The 18122-nt window shown below is 41.5% G+C and overlaps 1 protein-coding gene across 7 annotated transcripts in view; it reads left to right on the forward strand.

Annotated features, from left to right (window-relative positions):
* Nucleotides 1-4713: 4713 nt before the first annotated feature.
* Nucleotides 4714-18122, forward strand: part of PTPN4 (protein tyrosine phosphatase non-receptor type 4) — a 239006-nt gene continuing 225597 nt past the window's right edge. For 2 of the 7 annotated variants that reach the window (XM_064287297.1, XM_064287296.1), the window contains exon 1: nucleotides 4715-5483. The gene's annotated coding sequence lies outside the window, so the exon portion shown is untranslated. Of the gene's footprint in view, nucleotides 5484-18122 lie in introns of all 7 variants that reach the window. The other 5 variants (XM_064287299.1, XM_064287295.1, XM_064287300.1 and 2 more) reach the window with 5 other exon arrangements.

Consider the following 18122-nt stretch of genomic DNA (forward strand, 5'->3'; position numbering starts at 1 on the left):
GCCTTTGCCCTTACTCTCTCAAAGCACAGCCAAGGACAGGCTGCAGACAAGGAAAAAATCTCAGTCAATAGCAGAGTCTGCCAGTCTTCAGTAACATTTGGGGCACAGTGGTTAAAGCACTCAGCTGCTAACCAAAAGGTTGGCTGTTCCAACCCACAAGCTGTTCTGCAGTAAAATGATGTAGCAGTCTGTGTCTGTAAAGATTTACAGCCTCAGAAACCCTGTGGGGCTGTTCTACCCTGTCCTATAGGGTCACTATGAGCTGGAATCGACTCAATGGCTACGAGTTTGGTTCGGTCTAGAGAAGTTATCTTTGGTTTTTGAAAACAGCAGCTCCGGAGCAGATGTCTGCATGTGTTTGAAAGATCCTTCTCTGATCGTGGAAAAATATTTACCTGTTTTCATACAGCTATGGAGCCCTGGGTCGCTATGAGTCGGAATCGACTCGACGGCACTGGGTTTTGGTATGGAGCCCTGGTGGTGCAGTGGTTAAGAGCTTGGCTGCTAACCAAAATGTCAGCAGTTCGAATCCACCAGCTGTTCTCTGGAAACTGTATGGGGCAGTTTCACTTCATTCTACACGGTCTTTATGAGTTGGAATTGACTCCATGGCAACAGGTTTGGTTTTGGTTTAAGTGAACAAAAAAATCTTGATAACTCCAAAGTGGTAACTTAAATTATTTTAATTATGTTTCCTAGTTATGTGTAAACATAAGATTAGGTATAAGCACGTGTAGACATATACTTCACAAAATTACAAAATTCAGTTAATATCACCAGTATAAGGTGATGGATGACGTTTTGCCGACATTAAATTTTCCCTGGCAATGAGAATACGGAACTCACTGCTATGGCACAGGCTTTTTTGTTTTGTGTGTTTATAATTGATTCAATTCTCCTTACATTCTTCTCTATGTGAACTTCCGCTAAGCTTTTGTACAGTGTACCGTGAGGACAATTGACCTTCACTTAGCCAGAATGTTGTCACTTCCACAAGAGGCCTTCTATTCTTTTCCCATCAGCCCAAGACAATTAAAGTTACAGTTCTTGGTGCCACATACAAAATCAAGTGGCAGTGTTCCGTTACAGTGTGGTCATCAAAATTACTCAGAATATGCATATATTAATTTTAAGAGATTGTCATTTAAATAAAAACAAAAAAAATTAAATTTTTTACAGAGAATTTACAAATATCTTTTCTTAGACTCCAGTTTGGGGAACAATGCTGCTTGTGGTCTAGGGACCAGGTTGCTTCTTAGAAATGCAGAGTCTCAGGCCCCACCTAAGACCTAAGGAATCAACCTAAATTTTAAAGGATCTTCAGGGGATCTATATGCACATTTAAAGTTTGAGAGGTACTGTTTATGGTTCATTTCCTAATTCAGTCTTCAGTGGGCCACGTGAGTATAGGGCACAGTTTGAAGCTCTCTTTTTTTTAAAATTCCTCTCTTACATTAGGGTTGCATGTGGGTAACTATAAGGCGAACTCAACTTTCTCTAGGAATAAGGATGAGTATTGGTGACTTCGAAGGGCCTATCCTGTGACTTCCACAAAGGGAGTTTCATATGATTCCATTTACATGACATGTCCGGCATAGACAAATCCATAGAGATAGAAAGTAGATCAGTGGTTATCAGGGGATGTGGCGTGGAGGAAATGGGGCGTGACTGCTAATGGGTTGGGATTTTTTTATGGGGTGATGAAAATGTTTTGACATGAGATAATGGTAATGGTTGCACAACCTCGTAAATATCCTAAAAAGCACTGAATTGTACACTGATGTTTACTGCCGAATTATTCTTAACAGCCATACAGTGGAAATAACCTAAATGTCCATCAAGAGATGAACAGATAAAATATGGTATACATATCTAAGCTTACCCATTGCCGTTGAGTCAATTCTGACTCATGGCAACCCTACAGAACAGAGGAGAACTGCCCCATAAGATTTCCAAGGAGCAGCTGGTGGATTCAAACTGCCGACCTTTTGGTTAGCAGCCGTAACTCTTAACCACTGTGCCACCTGGGCTCCATGGTATGTATGTGTGTGTGTATATATATATAAACACATATATATTTTATCATATATACATACATATGTATACACACACACGTACAATGGAATTATTACTCAACCAAAAAGAGAAACAAAGTCCTGAAAAATGCTACAACATAGGTGAGCCTAGAAAACATTACACTGAGTAAAATAAGTCACAAAAGGGCGAATATTGTATGGTCCCTCTTATGCGACACAGAATAGGCAAATGTATAGAGACCAAAGCATATTAGTGGTGACCAGGGGGAGAAGGGAGGGAAAAAGGAGGAGTCATTGCTTAGGGGGGAATGACTTTCTGTTAAGGGTGATGGAAACATTCGGAAATGGATAGTGGTGATGGTTACCCAATATGATGAATGTAATTAATGTCACTGAATTGTACATGTAAAAAAAGGTTAAAATGACAAATGTTTTGTTATATACATATATTTACCACAATAAAGAAGAAGTTCTGAACTGAACACTTTAAAAGGGAGAAAAAAAAATTTTTTTTTAAGTAGCGGCGTCACAGTTTTCCTAAAGAATAGTAGATGGATATGAAATTTACATTTGTGTATCTAAATGGCTCATCCTGGGGAATTTTCCAAAACAAAAGTTGTTCCCTCCAGCCCCCTCCAATGTTAAGCCTCTAGTTACGTTCATGTTATAGGTCAGATTGATATTTTAAAAAGGTCACTGTGGTTACAGATGGCGTCTAGAGGAATGAGCTGGAAGGGAGGGTCTGGAGATAGCAAGGTTAGCTGGGATGCTAGCTACTAGGCTCTACAGGGGATCACTACCATTCATCTGTCAGTTTGTCGTACTGTGGTGTCTTGTGTTGCTGTGATGCTAGAAGATATGCCACCGGTATTTCAAATACCAGCAGGGTCACCCATGGTGGAGAGGTTTCAGCGCAGCTTCCAGACTAAGACAGAGTAAGAAGAAAGACCTGGGGAACTACTTTTGAAAATTAGGCAATGAAAACCTTATGGATCACAATATATGAATAATATATTGTCTGGTATAGACATGTTATTGAGAAAGACCAATTGCTAGAAAAGGTCATCATGTTTGGTAAATTAGAAGGCCAGCGAAAATGAGGGGGACCCTCAATGAGATGGATTGACACAATAGCCTCGACAATGCACTTAAACATACCAACGGTCACAAAGATGGCACAAGACTGGGCAACGTTCTGTTATACATAATGTCGCCATGAGTCGGAGTTGACTTGATAGCAACCAACAACAACACAGGTAGGACACCGATAAAGACAAATCTATACCAGATTTAAAAAAAAAAATTTTTTTTTTTTTTTGTACCAGATTAGTATCACCCAGACACAGCAACCTACCAGATTTGGAAGCTGGAGAAGAGCCGGCCCTGTCTCAACTATCTTATTTCACAGTGCCTGAAATCCCACCAATCAAGGAGTCAAGCATTTCATTCTTTCACCGAACTTTTTTTTGATACCAGGTAGTGTCACCAGGTATTATAAGGGATATGAAGATGACCAAGAGGAGGTCCTTGCCCTCAAGTAGCTCACCATGTAGTAGTGGCCATAAGATCCACACAGTTTAAGTATCATGTAATAAAATGCACGTTGTGATAAGAGCCAAAGGGAGGTATGAACCTAGGACTATCAATGCCCGAGGAAGACAATACTTCTTGCTTCTGGTGGAAGTCCCGTCTGATCTGCGGTTGGAGGATGACTGGATGTTGACAAGTGGAGACGGTGAAGAACAGTTTAGAAGGAACAGCAAGAACAAAAGCATAGAGAAACGGGAGCTAAAGGCAGGAGAAGTCTATTTAGGGAAGGATGTGTGAGCACTGGCTGGAACTGAGCTCTGGGAAAAAAGGAAGTGGAGGAGGTAAAGCAGGAAAAATGCAGACTGACAAGTTGTCTTTTTAAAATGAAAAAACGGAGGGGGGAGGAAAAAGGGGGTAAATAGAAATTGCTGTTTTTCACACATTTGTATAAATTTGCAAGATTTCACCTTGCAAAAGCTACCCCTGATTAGTAAATAGGCATTTTGTCAGCTTGCAGAGGTGATATTTTGAAAGAACTTTTGTACGAAGGGTGGCTCTGGTGCGCTGTTGAACCTAACAGAACGGGTCAGGCAACAGGAAAGGGCATGGGAAAAAAAAAAAAAAAAAAAGAACGCGAAAAGGAAGCGGGAGGGCCCTCCAAACCCCCTCCCCCATTTCAACTGAGATCGCCCAGTTCGCAGACATCCATTCTATCCATCAATGAGATATCAGAATGCACTGGGCTACAAACGCTGGCATAATACCAAATCCATATACGATACTAGAATGAATTAACATTTTAAAAGCGCATGGCACACAGAAGGCACCCAAATGTTTGCTTAATTATTGAATGTTTGTTTAGACTTTGTTTTAGGGCCTATATTTAGAAGGGAAAATAATTCAAAACCTATGCCTCTATAAGCCTTGAGGATGGGATGATCTGGGACTAAAAGACCTCGTTTCCCCCTCTTAAAACTTCGCCTTCGTGCTCCTCGGTTGTCTCTCTTAGGTTAGGGCCAGCAAGGGTCGCAGTCCGTGCAGCCAATCGCAGCGGGGCCGCGGGGCGGGGCCAGAGCGCTCCGCCTCCTCCTCCCAGCCCTCCCTGGCCAACCTTTCCAGGTCCGGCCGCCCTAGCACCTGCGTGTCCCTCCGCTCTCCCGCGGGCTCAACCTCTCCTCCCTGCGGTAACGGGGAAGGGGGTCTGGCCTCGCCTCTCGCGAGATCGCCTCCTTAGGCTGCCGCTTGGCTCCCGGCCGCTGAGTGGCGGCGCCTGCGCAGCCGCCATGTTCCGTTGCTATGCTGCGGCCCGGGAGACGGGGTGTGCTTGAGGGAGGAGGAGAGGGAGGAGGAGACGGAGGAGGAGGAAGAAAAGGAGGAGGAGAAGGAGGGGGGCGCTGAGCTCTCTTCTTGCACTCTCACACACAAACGCTGCCTAGGATTACCCGCCCGCCCGCTCTCGCCGCGGTGCGCGCTTTTCCGCTCCGCGCGGCCCCTCCACATTGTTCTCGCAGGACTCCTGGGTCCCCAGGGGCGGCATTTGGAACCTCAGCTGGGGAGGGGAAGAGACTTGGCTTTGGCCGAGGGGTCCGAGGTTCGGAGACAGGACACCCCCAGCCCGGAGCTCCCTCCCCCACGGCACTTTTGGGGGGTGTGGATTATCTCATCCCCGCAAGGAGGTGGGGAGCGGGCGCCGGCTGCCCGCCTCCTGCCCGCCTCCTTGGCGGCGCCGGCCCGCGGCAGCCCCGCAGTATGAGGTGGTGCTGGCGGTTCGGGGCCGTGGCGCGGCCGCTGTGGCGGCTGTTGCTGGGGGGCCGCTGAGGGAGACCCCAGGAGCGGCCGGCGGACGCGCTTCTTCACGGCGCGCCGGGCCTCGAGGTGTTTTCTCTCCAGCCGGGAGGACTCGGCTGTGATAAGAAGGTAAGAACCTCTGGGGTCTCCGCCGGCCTCGGCCCTGCGCGGTGTACGCGAGGCTGTTACCTGGGGCGTGGATGGCTCTTGGAGGGTGAGCCAGGTGGGGAAGGCTGGAGGTACAAGGTTGTTTAAACAGGAAGGGGTGGGAAATGACACTTTTTCTTTCTTTCTTTCCGGGCCTCTGCTCTCGGAGCTCCTGGGGCTTATAGTTGGAATCTCCGTTAAGGGTGAGCGAAAGAAGAAGGGATGGAATAGGTGCAGAGATGGAATGTTCCACGATACCTAAACTCTGGCTCTGGCTTTAGAACCTTAATTTTCCATTGCTGGTAGAATCCCCCCCCCCCCCCGTTTTTTTTAATTGGCTCATGGAAGCTATCCCTGCGTGCTGCATGGGCAGATTGGGTAGGGTGGACTTCCCTACCCTTGAAGTTTTAAGCTTATGATTCTCCCGGTACATACTTGTGTTTAGGAATGTGTAGCTGTGCCAGATAAAGTTGAGATGTAGCTAAGTGAACGGAGCGATGCATTTCGCAGGGCTTCCCTAAAATGGAACACGACAGTCGCACAGGTATATGTACGAGTGTCCCTGAGAAATTTAGGATATTTTATGTCTGCATTGTAGAGTGACACCACAAAAAGGACGATTTGCAGAATTTTGAAAGCGCTCGTTAGAGGAGAACCTGTCATGTATCTGCAATATACCAGCTGCTTTTTGAATCAGAGATTTGAGTAATATTGTGTAAGTTTATGTGACCAAATGCTGGGTCCAGCTGAAACAGTACAGCTCATTAGCCACAGATTAAAACATGCTTACGGAGAAAGATCAAAACAAAAAGTCAGTGTATCCGACTTGTAAATGACGGTTTGAGTAGGAAAAAGACTGGAATAGTAAAAGCCAGAAGGTATTGTTATAGTGGTTTCCTGAACCGTAATGTGCCAAGGAGCGGGGGGGGGGGGGGGGGGGGAACCGTCTTTTTCACTTTTTTTTTGTCGTAAAGAGTGTGTGTGTGTCGGTGTGTGTGTGCGTGTGTTGGGGGGGGAATGACCTTAAAATAAATGATTATTTGGAGCCCAAAGTACTTAATAAGTACTTCGTGCCTACTGGAATAGAGCTAGATGTATCAGTTAAATCTTGAATTTGATGAATACAAATTAAGTTTACAGATTAAGAAAAAAAGGAAGAATTTTTTTTTTAAGCAAAAGTTTCAGTGTGATACAGAACCTCTTCACTAGCTCACCATAAAGAGGGCAATCATTTTGTGGGCACCACAGTTTTTTTGGCAGAATAAGTTTATGCTCTGATTACCACAAAAGCTATTTTTATTTCTCTTCACTTTTTTTTTTTTTTTTTTTTATGGCACACAGATCTTTGTTAGGTTTTGCATTGAGACATGTGCATGGTCCCATAATGCCATGACCTTAAGTGGTTCATCTTTATATACATGGGAATATTTGTGATTTAGCTAATCTGCTTTGAGCACTTGAGCAGAGATTTTTTTTAAACACAAAGAGGCATCACTATTTTGTCGTTTTCATTAATACTAGTTGAGTAGGTTAAAACTTACTAAGTTAGGAAATACAAACTTTCACTAGTTCCTCAAAAGCCATAATGGGTGAGGCTACGCCTTAGTGCCCGTTTTCTCACATCCTTAGCTTCTGGAGTGTGGGTATTGAATTGTCTTAAACGGGTGTTTTTTTTTTTTTTCTATATACTAGTTGAATATCTTCAAAAATGTCCCTAGTTACATTGTTATTTTAAATTTATGACACCCAATTTCTAATTTAGGCTAGGCATAAAACCAGCATTGATTGAACACATTTACTAAAAATACTTTCTGGGTCGGATGTACTTAGAATGCAGCGACAGGAAAATTCATTTGAACTCTTCTACTGTGACCAGTGTACATTTCATTATTATTGAAAGACTTGGACAAGTTATAGGATGTCACAAGTTAGATTTCTTCAGTTCAGGCGTAGAAACCTAAATTAAAAAAAAATACATGTAATACTTTTTATGGAGTAGTAGTAAAAGCTGTTTTCTTATTTTTTTCTTATGTGGCTCTCAAAGACTTGTTAAACTGTGTTTTGTAGATTCAGAATATTTTAGTTTTATCTAGTAAGCATAATTTGAGTTGTAAAGTGACAGTACAGTGGGCACTGTTATCTACCTGGTTTTTATTTTTGCTTACTGTAAATTCTAAAAAGGGGATCAGTGGTCATGTTTTTGAGTAAATCATCTTCAGAAAGCAGAGTGAAAGACTAATGATACCTTTATTACCAGTAATTTTAAAGAGGCACTGTTACTGAGAGAATTTTTTTTCCCTCTGAGAGTTAATATGGTCGATTTTAAACAAGAGAGCTTTTGAAAATATATAGAAATCTTAATCTGTTTGGTAGATACTGTAAAGATGAATTTTTTTAAAGTTCTACTTGAATTCTTGTGTTGGTTATTCCACAACCAAACCAAACCAAACCCACTGCCATCGAGTCGATTCTGACTCATAGCGACCTTATAAGACAGAGTGGAACTGCCTGATAGAGTTTCCAAGGAGCGCCTGGTGGATTCGAACTGCCGACCTTTTGCTTAGCAGCTGTAGCACTTAACCGTTCCGCTACCAGGGTTTCCATATTAGTTATTAAGACCCAAAACCAAACCCGTTGCTGTGGAGTCAACCCCGACTCATAGCAGCCCCGTAGGACAGAGCAGAACTGCACCATACGGTTTCCGTGGAGCGCCTGGTGGGTTCCAGCCGCCGGCCTCTCGGTTAGCAGCCCTAGCGCTTAACCAGGACGCTACATCTTAGCTGTTAGGGATGTAAAATTGGTGACCTTCCTAGGAATGGCAAGGCTATGTGATTTAATGTGGCTAAATATGAATTGTTACTCCTAAGTAAAATTTAGTTTTTGGTAGAAATTCACTGGTTATAAACTGAGGTGAATTTTGTTGCTTTTCTGGGCTATTGCATGTTGTGAAGTTTTTTTATATGCTGTAGTCCAGATTTTTAAATTTGTCAGTTTATTAGGATAAGCTGTGAAGTCTTAAAGGTTGGTTTAACAGTCTGGAAATTTTCTTTTTTGGCCAGTAAAGTACTGTAAGAAGGTGATATTTCTTCATTTAATATTCTTTTAGTTCAGATGGTGAGAAAGAATGTTAGAAAAAATATATATAATTACTGTAGAATTTTCATTATTGGTGTGGAAGTATGGTATTTAGGAACAGTGTAATTTATTTCTCTCTCATTATATGATCAGTATAGTCAAATTTAGGAAACCCTGGCAGCATAGTGGTTAAGAGCTACAGCTGCTAACCAAAAGGTTGGCAGTTCGAATCTACCAGGTGCTCCTTGGAAACCATATGGGGCAGTTCTACTCTGTCCTGTAGGGTTGCTATGAGTCGATACGGACTTGATGGCAATGGGTTTTTTATAGTCAAGTTTAAAATGAGATGGGAAAAAAGGAGGAGAAATTTATTATTTACTTTTCCATTTAATTACAGGCGTTTTTTTCAGACTCATTTTTCTTTTCATTATTCCTAAGTAGAAACACTGAAAGAGAGGTCAAGTATTTAAAGAAATTAGTAGAACAGAATGAAAAGTAGGTACTGTGGACTATCTTGAGGAGAAGATATTAATCTAGGTGGTTTATTGTGTTTGTGTCTTTTAATGAGTAGTAGAAAGAGGAAGGATTCAAAAGGGAAGAGTATTTATTATCTTGTTATGTACCAGACAGTATACAAGTGGTTTTTCCTGTTATCCCACTTTATCATCAGGTTCACTTTGTGAGGTGTAGGTATCATTAATCCCCTGCTGTTCCCCCCTCCTCCGCCCCCGCCGTGGGAGCTAAGAGAAATTAACTTGTCCAGGGTCATACTGCTAGTAGATGGAATTCAAACCAGGTCTTTCTGACTCTGAGCTCATGCTTCAGATCAGTGCTGTACAGTAAAACTTTCTGCAATGATAGAAACACTCTTTCTCTGTACTGTCGCATATAGAAGTCATTAACTGTGTTATAAGCAGTCCCAGCACGGTGTAAACGGTTAAGTGCTTGACTATTAGCCAAAAGGTTGGCAGTTCAAACCTTTCCAGAGAGGCCTTGAATGACAGACCTGGAGATCTGCTTTCGAAAGGTCAGTCTTGTTTTCAAGGAGCAGTTCTTCCCTGATACACATAAGGTTGCCGTGAGTCAGAATCGACTTGACAGCAACTGACTACAGCAGCCATATTATGGAGCACTTGAAATGTGACCATGAACAGCTTGAAATGTGACTAGTGTATCTAAGGAACTGAATTTAACTATTTAAGCTTTAAATACCACTTGTGGCTAGTGATTATAATATTAGGCAGCATAATTTTAGATCTTGCTTATCAAATCAATTCCAAACTTGTCTACTTGACCGTGAAGGCTTTCTACCAACTTCACTAACCCTGTTTCTCATTTTTGCTTTAAAAAAAGATGCTTGTTTTTTTCCTCTGCCCTTGTTTCCTCTGTTTAAACATCCCTCTCTCCAATCCTTGCCCCTCCTCTTTCAGGCCCCCTCAAAATTCACCTTTTTCTGGAAGAATGCTGCTTAATCCAGTCACAATGATCTGACTTTGAATCCTGGTAATAAGTATCCCAGGGTTAATACATGTATGTGTTTGCTTAGAAATGTCTTATACACTCTTCTTAAGTTTTTATGTGTTACCTACTACGGAGCCCTGGTGGTGCAGTGGTGAAGAACTCGGCAGCTAACCAGAAGATTGGCAGTTTGAATCTACCAGCCACTCCATGGAAATCTTATGCGGCAGTTCTGCTTTGTCCTATAGGGTTGCTATGACTCAGAATTCACTTGATGGCACCGGCTTTGGTTTTGTGGTTTATATGTCCTTAGGGAAAATGTAGAAAAAATTAAAAATGGAGGTTGTTTCTTTTTTATTGCCTCATGAGCTTAGTCCATTGCCCAGCATCTGCTTTCAAAAGTTGCTAATTTAAAATATGATAAATACTGTAACAACATTCACCCTTAATCATCACTGTAAGAGATATTTTTGTTAACTTCTGCTCAGTTGTCCATATTTTTTATAAAGTTGTTTTGGTAGAGATACAATTTTGGGTTTAATATATTAGAAACATTGTATTGTGAAGGCAGTGCAATGCAGGGAAAAGACGACAGATTTTGGAGTCAGACAGATCTGTTTGGAAATCTGGTCTGAAACTTAGGGTGGATTTGTATAACCTCTGACCTTGCTTTTTTAACTGAAAAATATGGATAATAATACTTGCCTTGTATTGCTGTAAGGATTAAAATAATATATGTAAAGCATCTGGCACTATGCTTTAAATAGGTGATCAATAAGTGGTAGCTGGTACTATTTTTCCCTTTTGTTACATCTTCTTGACTGTAACTGCAATGATTTCTGAAACATTCAGGTAGTTTACTATAATTAAATTAATTACTATAATTTAATCATTTATCTTTTGTTAAGTTTTCCACTATTACAAATTGCAGCTAGTATCTCTGTACTTACAGTTTTTTGGTTTTTTTTAAATTTTTTCCTCAGTCTAAAGCCCTAGACTGTGACCATGATCCAATGATAAGAATATTTGTGTGTCAGATCTCTCTCTTTAAAAAGTACCTACGGTGGTCGTTCTTTTATTACAGGAAAAATACTAATTTAGTTGTAAAATTATACCTCATTCTTTTAATTGATATTTATTTTGGCTTATTGGGGAATGATATGAACAGTCATTTATATTTTAGTTCATCTAACATTGAATATTTTTTATGGTGGAAGCAGTGGTATAGAAGAAGAAAGACATGATTCTCATTCTTGAGGAGCTCGAATTCTGGGGTGGTAACACGCATGTCAACGAATCATTGCAGTTCAGAATGACGAGTGTATTAAGATCTGGGGGAAATGAGAAATGGCGATTGGGTAAGGTCTTAGTGGATGACTTGGAGTTGACCTGGGTAGAGGGAACGGCGTCTACAAAAAGTCAGAGGTATAAAAGTGTATAGTGTGTTTGGAGAAATGCAAGTTGACTGGTTGTATGTGTCTGTCTGTGGGTGAGTGTGGCTCTGTTTATGGGTGTGAGTCTGGGTGCCTCGCATGATTATGTATATATGTGTTGCTGCAGTGGGAGATGAAGCTTTGTGAGGATCCTGTTTGGGCAGTGAGTGGGATTATATTAAGACCTTTAGAATACAGGTTCCTAACCGATGTGCCATGAATGGGTTACCAGTATGCTGGAGAGCAAGATACCCTTCAGCCTAAGGGGTCTGGGCATATTGGAGTCCCCAGGGTGTTCACTTTTGCTCTTGAATAGCATCCACGGCTTATCTTGAACCCTGTTGCCTTCGAGGCTTATCCTAGTGTACTAAAAAATTATCATTTTCTTTGGTGCCACATTGAGGAAAGGATTGGGAAGCATTCCCTAGAGGCTCTAAGTATTGGAACGTTTATGGGATCTGTTCACCCCTGGCATCCTTACAGTGTAATTAAAAGTGAAACCAATGCCAAATCCTAATGTAAGTATAAAGAAGATCAAGTCAAAGCCCCTACACTCCCACTACTATGTGTGTGTGTGAGAAATAACTTTTTGATGCTCCTGCATTGCTGGTGCCTCTTGGGTAATCAAAATTGACATTGGGGAGGAATTTTAGATCTTTAAATAAGGGAATGATAAGACTAGGTGTAGGTTTTGAATGATAACCCTGTACTTCTCTAGATAATGAATTGGAGTGTGCCAGGATGAGGTTAGAAACAGAGCAGAAAGACCAGTTAGGGTACTATTGCAGTGGTTCAGGTGAGAGATGATGTTGTTAGGTGCCCTCGAGGCGGTTCTGACAGCGACTACATGCACAACAAAACGAAACACTGCTGGGTCCTGTGCCATCCTCACAATTGTTACTATGTTTAAGCCCATTGTTGCAGCCACTGTGTCAATGCATCTTGTCGAAGGACTTTTTCTTTTTCACTGACACTCTGCCTTACCAAGCATGATGTCCTTCTCTGGAGACTGGTTTCTTTGGAGAACATATCCAAAGTACTTGAGATGAAGTCTTGTGATCCTCCCTTCCAAAGAGCACTCTGGCCATACTTTTTCCAAGACAGATTTGTTCGTTCTTCTGGCAGTCCGTTCTTCTGGCGGTCCGTTGTATATTCAGTATTCTTCAACAGCGCCATAATTCAAAGGCATCAATTCTTTTCTGGTCTTTGTTATACATTGTCCAGCTTTCGCATGCATATGAGGCAGTTGAAAACACCATGGCTTCGGTCAGGCACTCGTTAGTCCTCAAAGTGACATCTTTGTTTTCAACACTTTAAAAAAGTCTTTTGCAATAGATTTGCCCAATGTGGTACATTGATTTGTTGACTGCTGCTTTCATGGGTGTTGACTGTGGAAATGAAATCCTTGACAACTTTCAGTGTTTTCTCCATTTATCATGATGTTGCTTATTGGTCCAGTTGTAAGAATTTTTGTTTTTTTTGTGTTGAGGTGTAATCTATACTGAAGGCTGTAGCTATTGATTCGTCAGTAGGTGCTTCGAGTCCTCTTCACTTTCAGCAAGCAAGTTATGTCATCTGCATAACGCAGGTTGATAATGAGTCTTCCAGCAATCCTGGTGCTATGTTCTCCATATACTCCAATTTATCGGATTATTTGCCTAGCATACAGATTGAATAAGTATGGTGAAAGGATACAACTCAGACGTACACCGTTCCTGACGTTAAACCATGCAGTATCGCCTCATTCTGTTCAAACGACTGCCTCTTGGCCTATGTACAGGTACTGCATGAGCACAATTAAATGTTCTGGAATGCTCATTCTTTGCAGTGGTATCCGTAATTTGTGATGACTATGACTTTGCATAGTCAGTACAACACAGGTAAACATCCTTCTGGTATTCTTTGCTTTTAGCCAAGATTCATCAGACATCAGCAATGATATCCTCATTCCATGCTGTCTTCTGAATCCAGCTTGAATTTCTGGCAGTTCCCTGTCGATGTATTGCTGCAACCGTTTTTGAATGATCTTCAGCAAAATTTTATTTGTGTGTGGTATTAATTACATTGTTCTGTAACTGCCACATTCTGTTGGATCGCCTTTGTTTGGAATGGGCACAAATAATGGGTCTCTTCCAGTTGATTGGCCAAGTAGCTGTCTTCCAGATTTCTTGGCATAAACTAGTGAGCACCTCCGGTGCTGCATCTCTTTGTTGAAACATCGCAGTTGGTGTTCTGTCAATTCCTGGAGCCTTGATTTTTGCCCGTGCCTTCAGTGCAGCTTGGACTTCTTCCTTCAGTACTGTTGGTTCTTAATCATATGCCACCTCCTGAAATGATTGAATGTCAGTTAATTCTTTTTGGTACGGTGACTGTGTATTCCTTCCCTCTTCTGCTTCGTTCAGTATTTTACCCATAGAATCCTTCAGTTTTGCAACTCGAGGCTTGAATTTTTTCTTCAGTTCTTTCAGCTTGAGAAATACCGAGTGTGTTCTTCCCTTTTGGTTTTCTAACTTCAGGTCTTTGCATGTTTCATTATAATGCTTTGTACTCTCGAGCTGCCCTTTGAAATTTTCTGTTCAGCTTTTACTTCATCATTTCTTCCATTCGCTTTAGCTGCTGTACATTCAAGAGCAAGTTTCAGAGTCTCTTCTGACATCCGTTTTGATCTTTTCTTTCTTTCCATCTTTTTAATGACTCTTGCTTTCTTCATGTATAATGTCATCTTACAACTCACCTGATCTTTGATCATTAGTGTTCATTGTGTCAAATCTATTCTTGAGATGGTCTCTAAATTCAGGTGGGATATACTCAAGGCTGTATTTTGGCTGTCATGGACTTGTTCTATTTTTTTTCAGCTTCAACTAAAATTTGCATATGACCAATTGATGATCTGTCCCATAGTCTGTCCCTGGCCTTGTTCTGACTGATGATGTTGAGCTTTTCCATTGTCTCTTTCAACACATGTAGTTGATTTGATTCCAGTATTTTCCACCTAGTGAGGTCCATGTGTATAGTTGCCGTTTATGTTGTTAAAAAAGGCATTTGCAATGAATAAGTCATTCGTCTTGCAAAATTCTATCATGCTATCCCCTTCTAACATTTGATCTCTCACGTGTGTTCTATCACCAAGGCCGTATTTTCCAACTACGGGTCCTCCTTCTTTGTTTCCAGCTTTCGCGTTCCAATCGGCAGAAATTGTCAGTGCATCTTGATTTCATGTTTGGTCAATTTCATAATGCATAAGTTTATTAAAATTTTCAGTTTCTTCTTTGGCATTAGTGATCATTGGGTAAATTTGAATAATAGTTGTATTAACTGGTCTTCCTTGTAGGCATATGGGTATTATTCTATCACTGACAGCATCGTACTTCAGGTAGATCTTAAAATGTTCTTTTTGATGATGAATGTGATGCCATTCCTCTTCAATTTGTCATTCCTGGCATAGTAAACCTGATTGTCTGCTTCAGAATTGCCAATGCCAGTCAATTTCAGCTCACTAATGCCTAGGACATTGATCTTTACACGTTTCATTTTTTTTTTTTGACAACTTCCAATTTTCCTAGAGTAATTCTTCCTACATTCCCCATCCCAGTTATTAATAGATGTCTGCAGCTGTATTTTCGTATTTTGAGTTGTGCCACATCAGCAAATGAACGTCCCCAAAACTTTACGCCATCCACGTCATTAAGGTTGATTCTACTTTGAAGAGGCATCTCTTCCCTAGTCATCTCTTGAGTGACTTCCAACATGAGGGGTTCATCTTCTGGCACTATATCAGTGTTCCGCTCTATTTATAAGGTTTCCACTAGCCAACTTTTTCAGATGTAGACCGCCAAGTCCTTCTTCTTTGTCTTAGTCGGGAAGCTCTGCTGAAACCTGTCCACCATGGGTGACCCTGCTGGCATTTAAAATACAAATGGCATAGCTTCCAGCATCACAGCAACAAGCAAGCTACCACAGTATGACAGACTGATAGACATGTGGTAGGAAAGATGAGAAGAGCCTGGAAAGGAGAAATAAGGATGAATGAGGATATAGGACTAGAACTGAAAACATTAGGTAGTTTTGCTAGAACTAAAAGTTGAATTGGAGACAGAGGAAAAAGAGCTGTTGATGATGGTAAGGTTTCTTCTTTGAGCAACTGGGAAGGAAAGATAAATTTTTATTTTTGAGCAGGTAATTTTTATTTAGCCAAGCATTGTGTTACGTACCAAGGTTATCATGAGTTCACATTTAATCTTTTTTTAAAAACTTAACTTATTTTGAAATAATTTCAAACCTGCAGAAAAATTTCAGGAACAATACAAAAAACTCCCGAATCCCCTTCGCCCAGTTTTTAGTCTTTTACTACAGATACGCTGTGTGTGTGCACATCTTGTTCTGCCTGGCTCACTGCAGTGGCTCAGAAGGCCTTTTCCTTCCCAGATGCTCAGAGAAGTGACCATGGTGCTGTCTGTGATGGTTTCCCTCTCTCTGCCGTATCTGATTGGATCCTCAGATTTCAGTGAAACTACCTAATCGTCTCTCACTTCTTGGCCCTTATTTTTACCCCTATTTCCCCATTTCAGGTTCTTAAAACCTCTCACCTGGACCACTGCAACAGCTTCTAACTGGGCCTCGTGCATTATTTCTAATCTTATTAGTCTTTTTTTCTGAACCATGCAAGAGCAAATTGCAGACACAATGCCTGTCACATACATAACACAGTCTCCTACATAACCACCAAATCAGGGTATCGGCATTGATACAACACTGCCTTAGAATTTCCGAATCCCATCCAAATTTTCACAGCTGTCCCAACAGTGCCTCTTTCCTTTTCCATCCATGATCCAGTTCAGGATCACACATTCCATTTAATTTTCAGTCTCTTTAGCCCTTTCAGTTTGGAAGAGTTCTTCAGTATTTCTCTGTCTTTTATGACCGTGACAGTTTTTAAGAGTACAAGCCTTTTATTCTGTAAGATGTTCCTCAGCTTAGGTCCATCCAGTGGTGACTCATGTGCAGACTGAGGGGAGTGTTGGCAGGAGCACCACAGAAATGATGTGCTATTCTCAGTGCATCTCACCAGGAGGCACCCAGTATTGTCTCACCACTGGTGATGTTTAACCTTGAACTCCTTGCTAAGCTCATGTCTGCTGGGTTAATAAAGTCACCATTTTTCCTTTTGTAAATTGAGAACTCTTTTGTGTGAAAATGTCCAAGACTGACAGTGTTGTGTTCCTCATTAAACTTCTACCCACCACAGCCTTAGGATCCATTGGTGCCTCCTGCCCGAATCATCTACTGCTATGAAGGTTGCCATCTATATTTATTAGCTGGCATTTTACTGAAAGGAGATCCTGCTTCCTTCTTCCCCATACATTTATTTAGTCGTTCATTCATATCAGTATGTACACCTGGTTTTCTATTCCTGTTCAGTGGATTTTCTCAAATACTGTCTTTTTATTTTATTTTTATTTTGGTGTGCACAGTTCCCAGACTTAGCCAATGGGAGCCCCTTCAAGGTGGCTCTCCTGTTTTTTTGACATGTCCTCATTTTTTGAGCGTTCTTTACTTTCTGGTACAACAAGATGTTCCAGGCTCATCTTGTTCTTTTCCTGTCTCAGCCCTGGCATCATCCATTTCTCCAAGGAGCCCTCATTTCTTTTCGCAGAGATGATATTTAGAAACCAAGATCTGGGTGCTTAGTATGCTCATTGCTCTTGGGGTGCCATCACTTCTAGGCAGACAAAACAGAGCTAGGAAATATATGTATGCACACATCTGAATCTATCTGTGCATATAGCTATGCATGTGTTTTAAAGTCCACACTCATGCAACTAATTCCAGTCCAGAACTTCAGAGTTCTTTCTAGCCTTCCCCCTTTGTGTATTTGTAAATCTTGTTTCTGACAGTGAGGAGCTGACTCCCATTATCCTCATTATGTTTACGTTTATTTGCTCAGTCCCCTTGTATGTATCAGTCTGCCAACTCCAGGCTAGCTGCCTCCTCAATTGCTGTCTCTGAGGCTGGGGCTCCAGGGTCCAGGGGATCCTGTCAAGTTCATGCCAGGAAGGAAAGGAAATGTCTCATTTAATCTTTTTTTTCCCCCTTCCTCATTTAATCTGAACAAGAAATCTCTGAAAGGTGTTATCCCCAGTTTTAAAGGAGAACAAACTGAAGTTCAGAAAGATGTATGACTTTGAGCTCCTGATCATGTAAGTGTCTGATGCTGAGGCATCTTTTTTCTCCTGTACTGCACAGCCACAGGCTAGCTGTGTAAAAATAGCTTGGAATTCAAAGTGGCAGAATTTAGGTAGTATAAGTGGTAGCTGAAGCAACTGGTGTGACTGTGACTGCTTGTGAAATGTGTGCATAGTCAGGAAGAGGGTCACAGAAAAAGGCCCAACACCATCATTTAATGGTTAAGGGCTCTCCCTACTGGAGGAACCCCTGAGACTGTTGCCCTAAGATATGCATGGAACTTGGCACTGAAGCTACTCCTGGAGGCCACCTTTCAGCCAGATAATTGATTGGTTTACAAAATAAACCTGTGAGTAATGTGCTCCCTTACGTAATCAACTATATGAGGCCAAATGGTCAACATTTACCCAAAAGCAGGGAGGGGAAGGAAAGCTAGATAAATAGAAGCAGAACAAACAGAATGGAAATAATG

Source organism: Loxodonta africana, chromosome 6, assembly GCF_030014295.1.
Source record: "Loxodonta africana isolate mLoxAfr1 chromosome 6, mLoxAfr1.hap2, whole genome shotgun sequence".
NCBI lineage: Eukaryota > Metazoa > Chordata > Mammalia > Proboscidea > Elephantidae > Loxodonta > Loxodonta africana.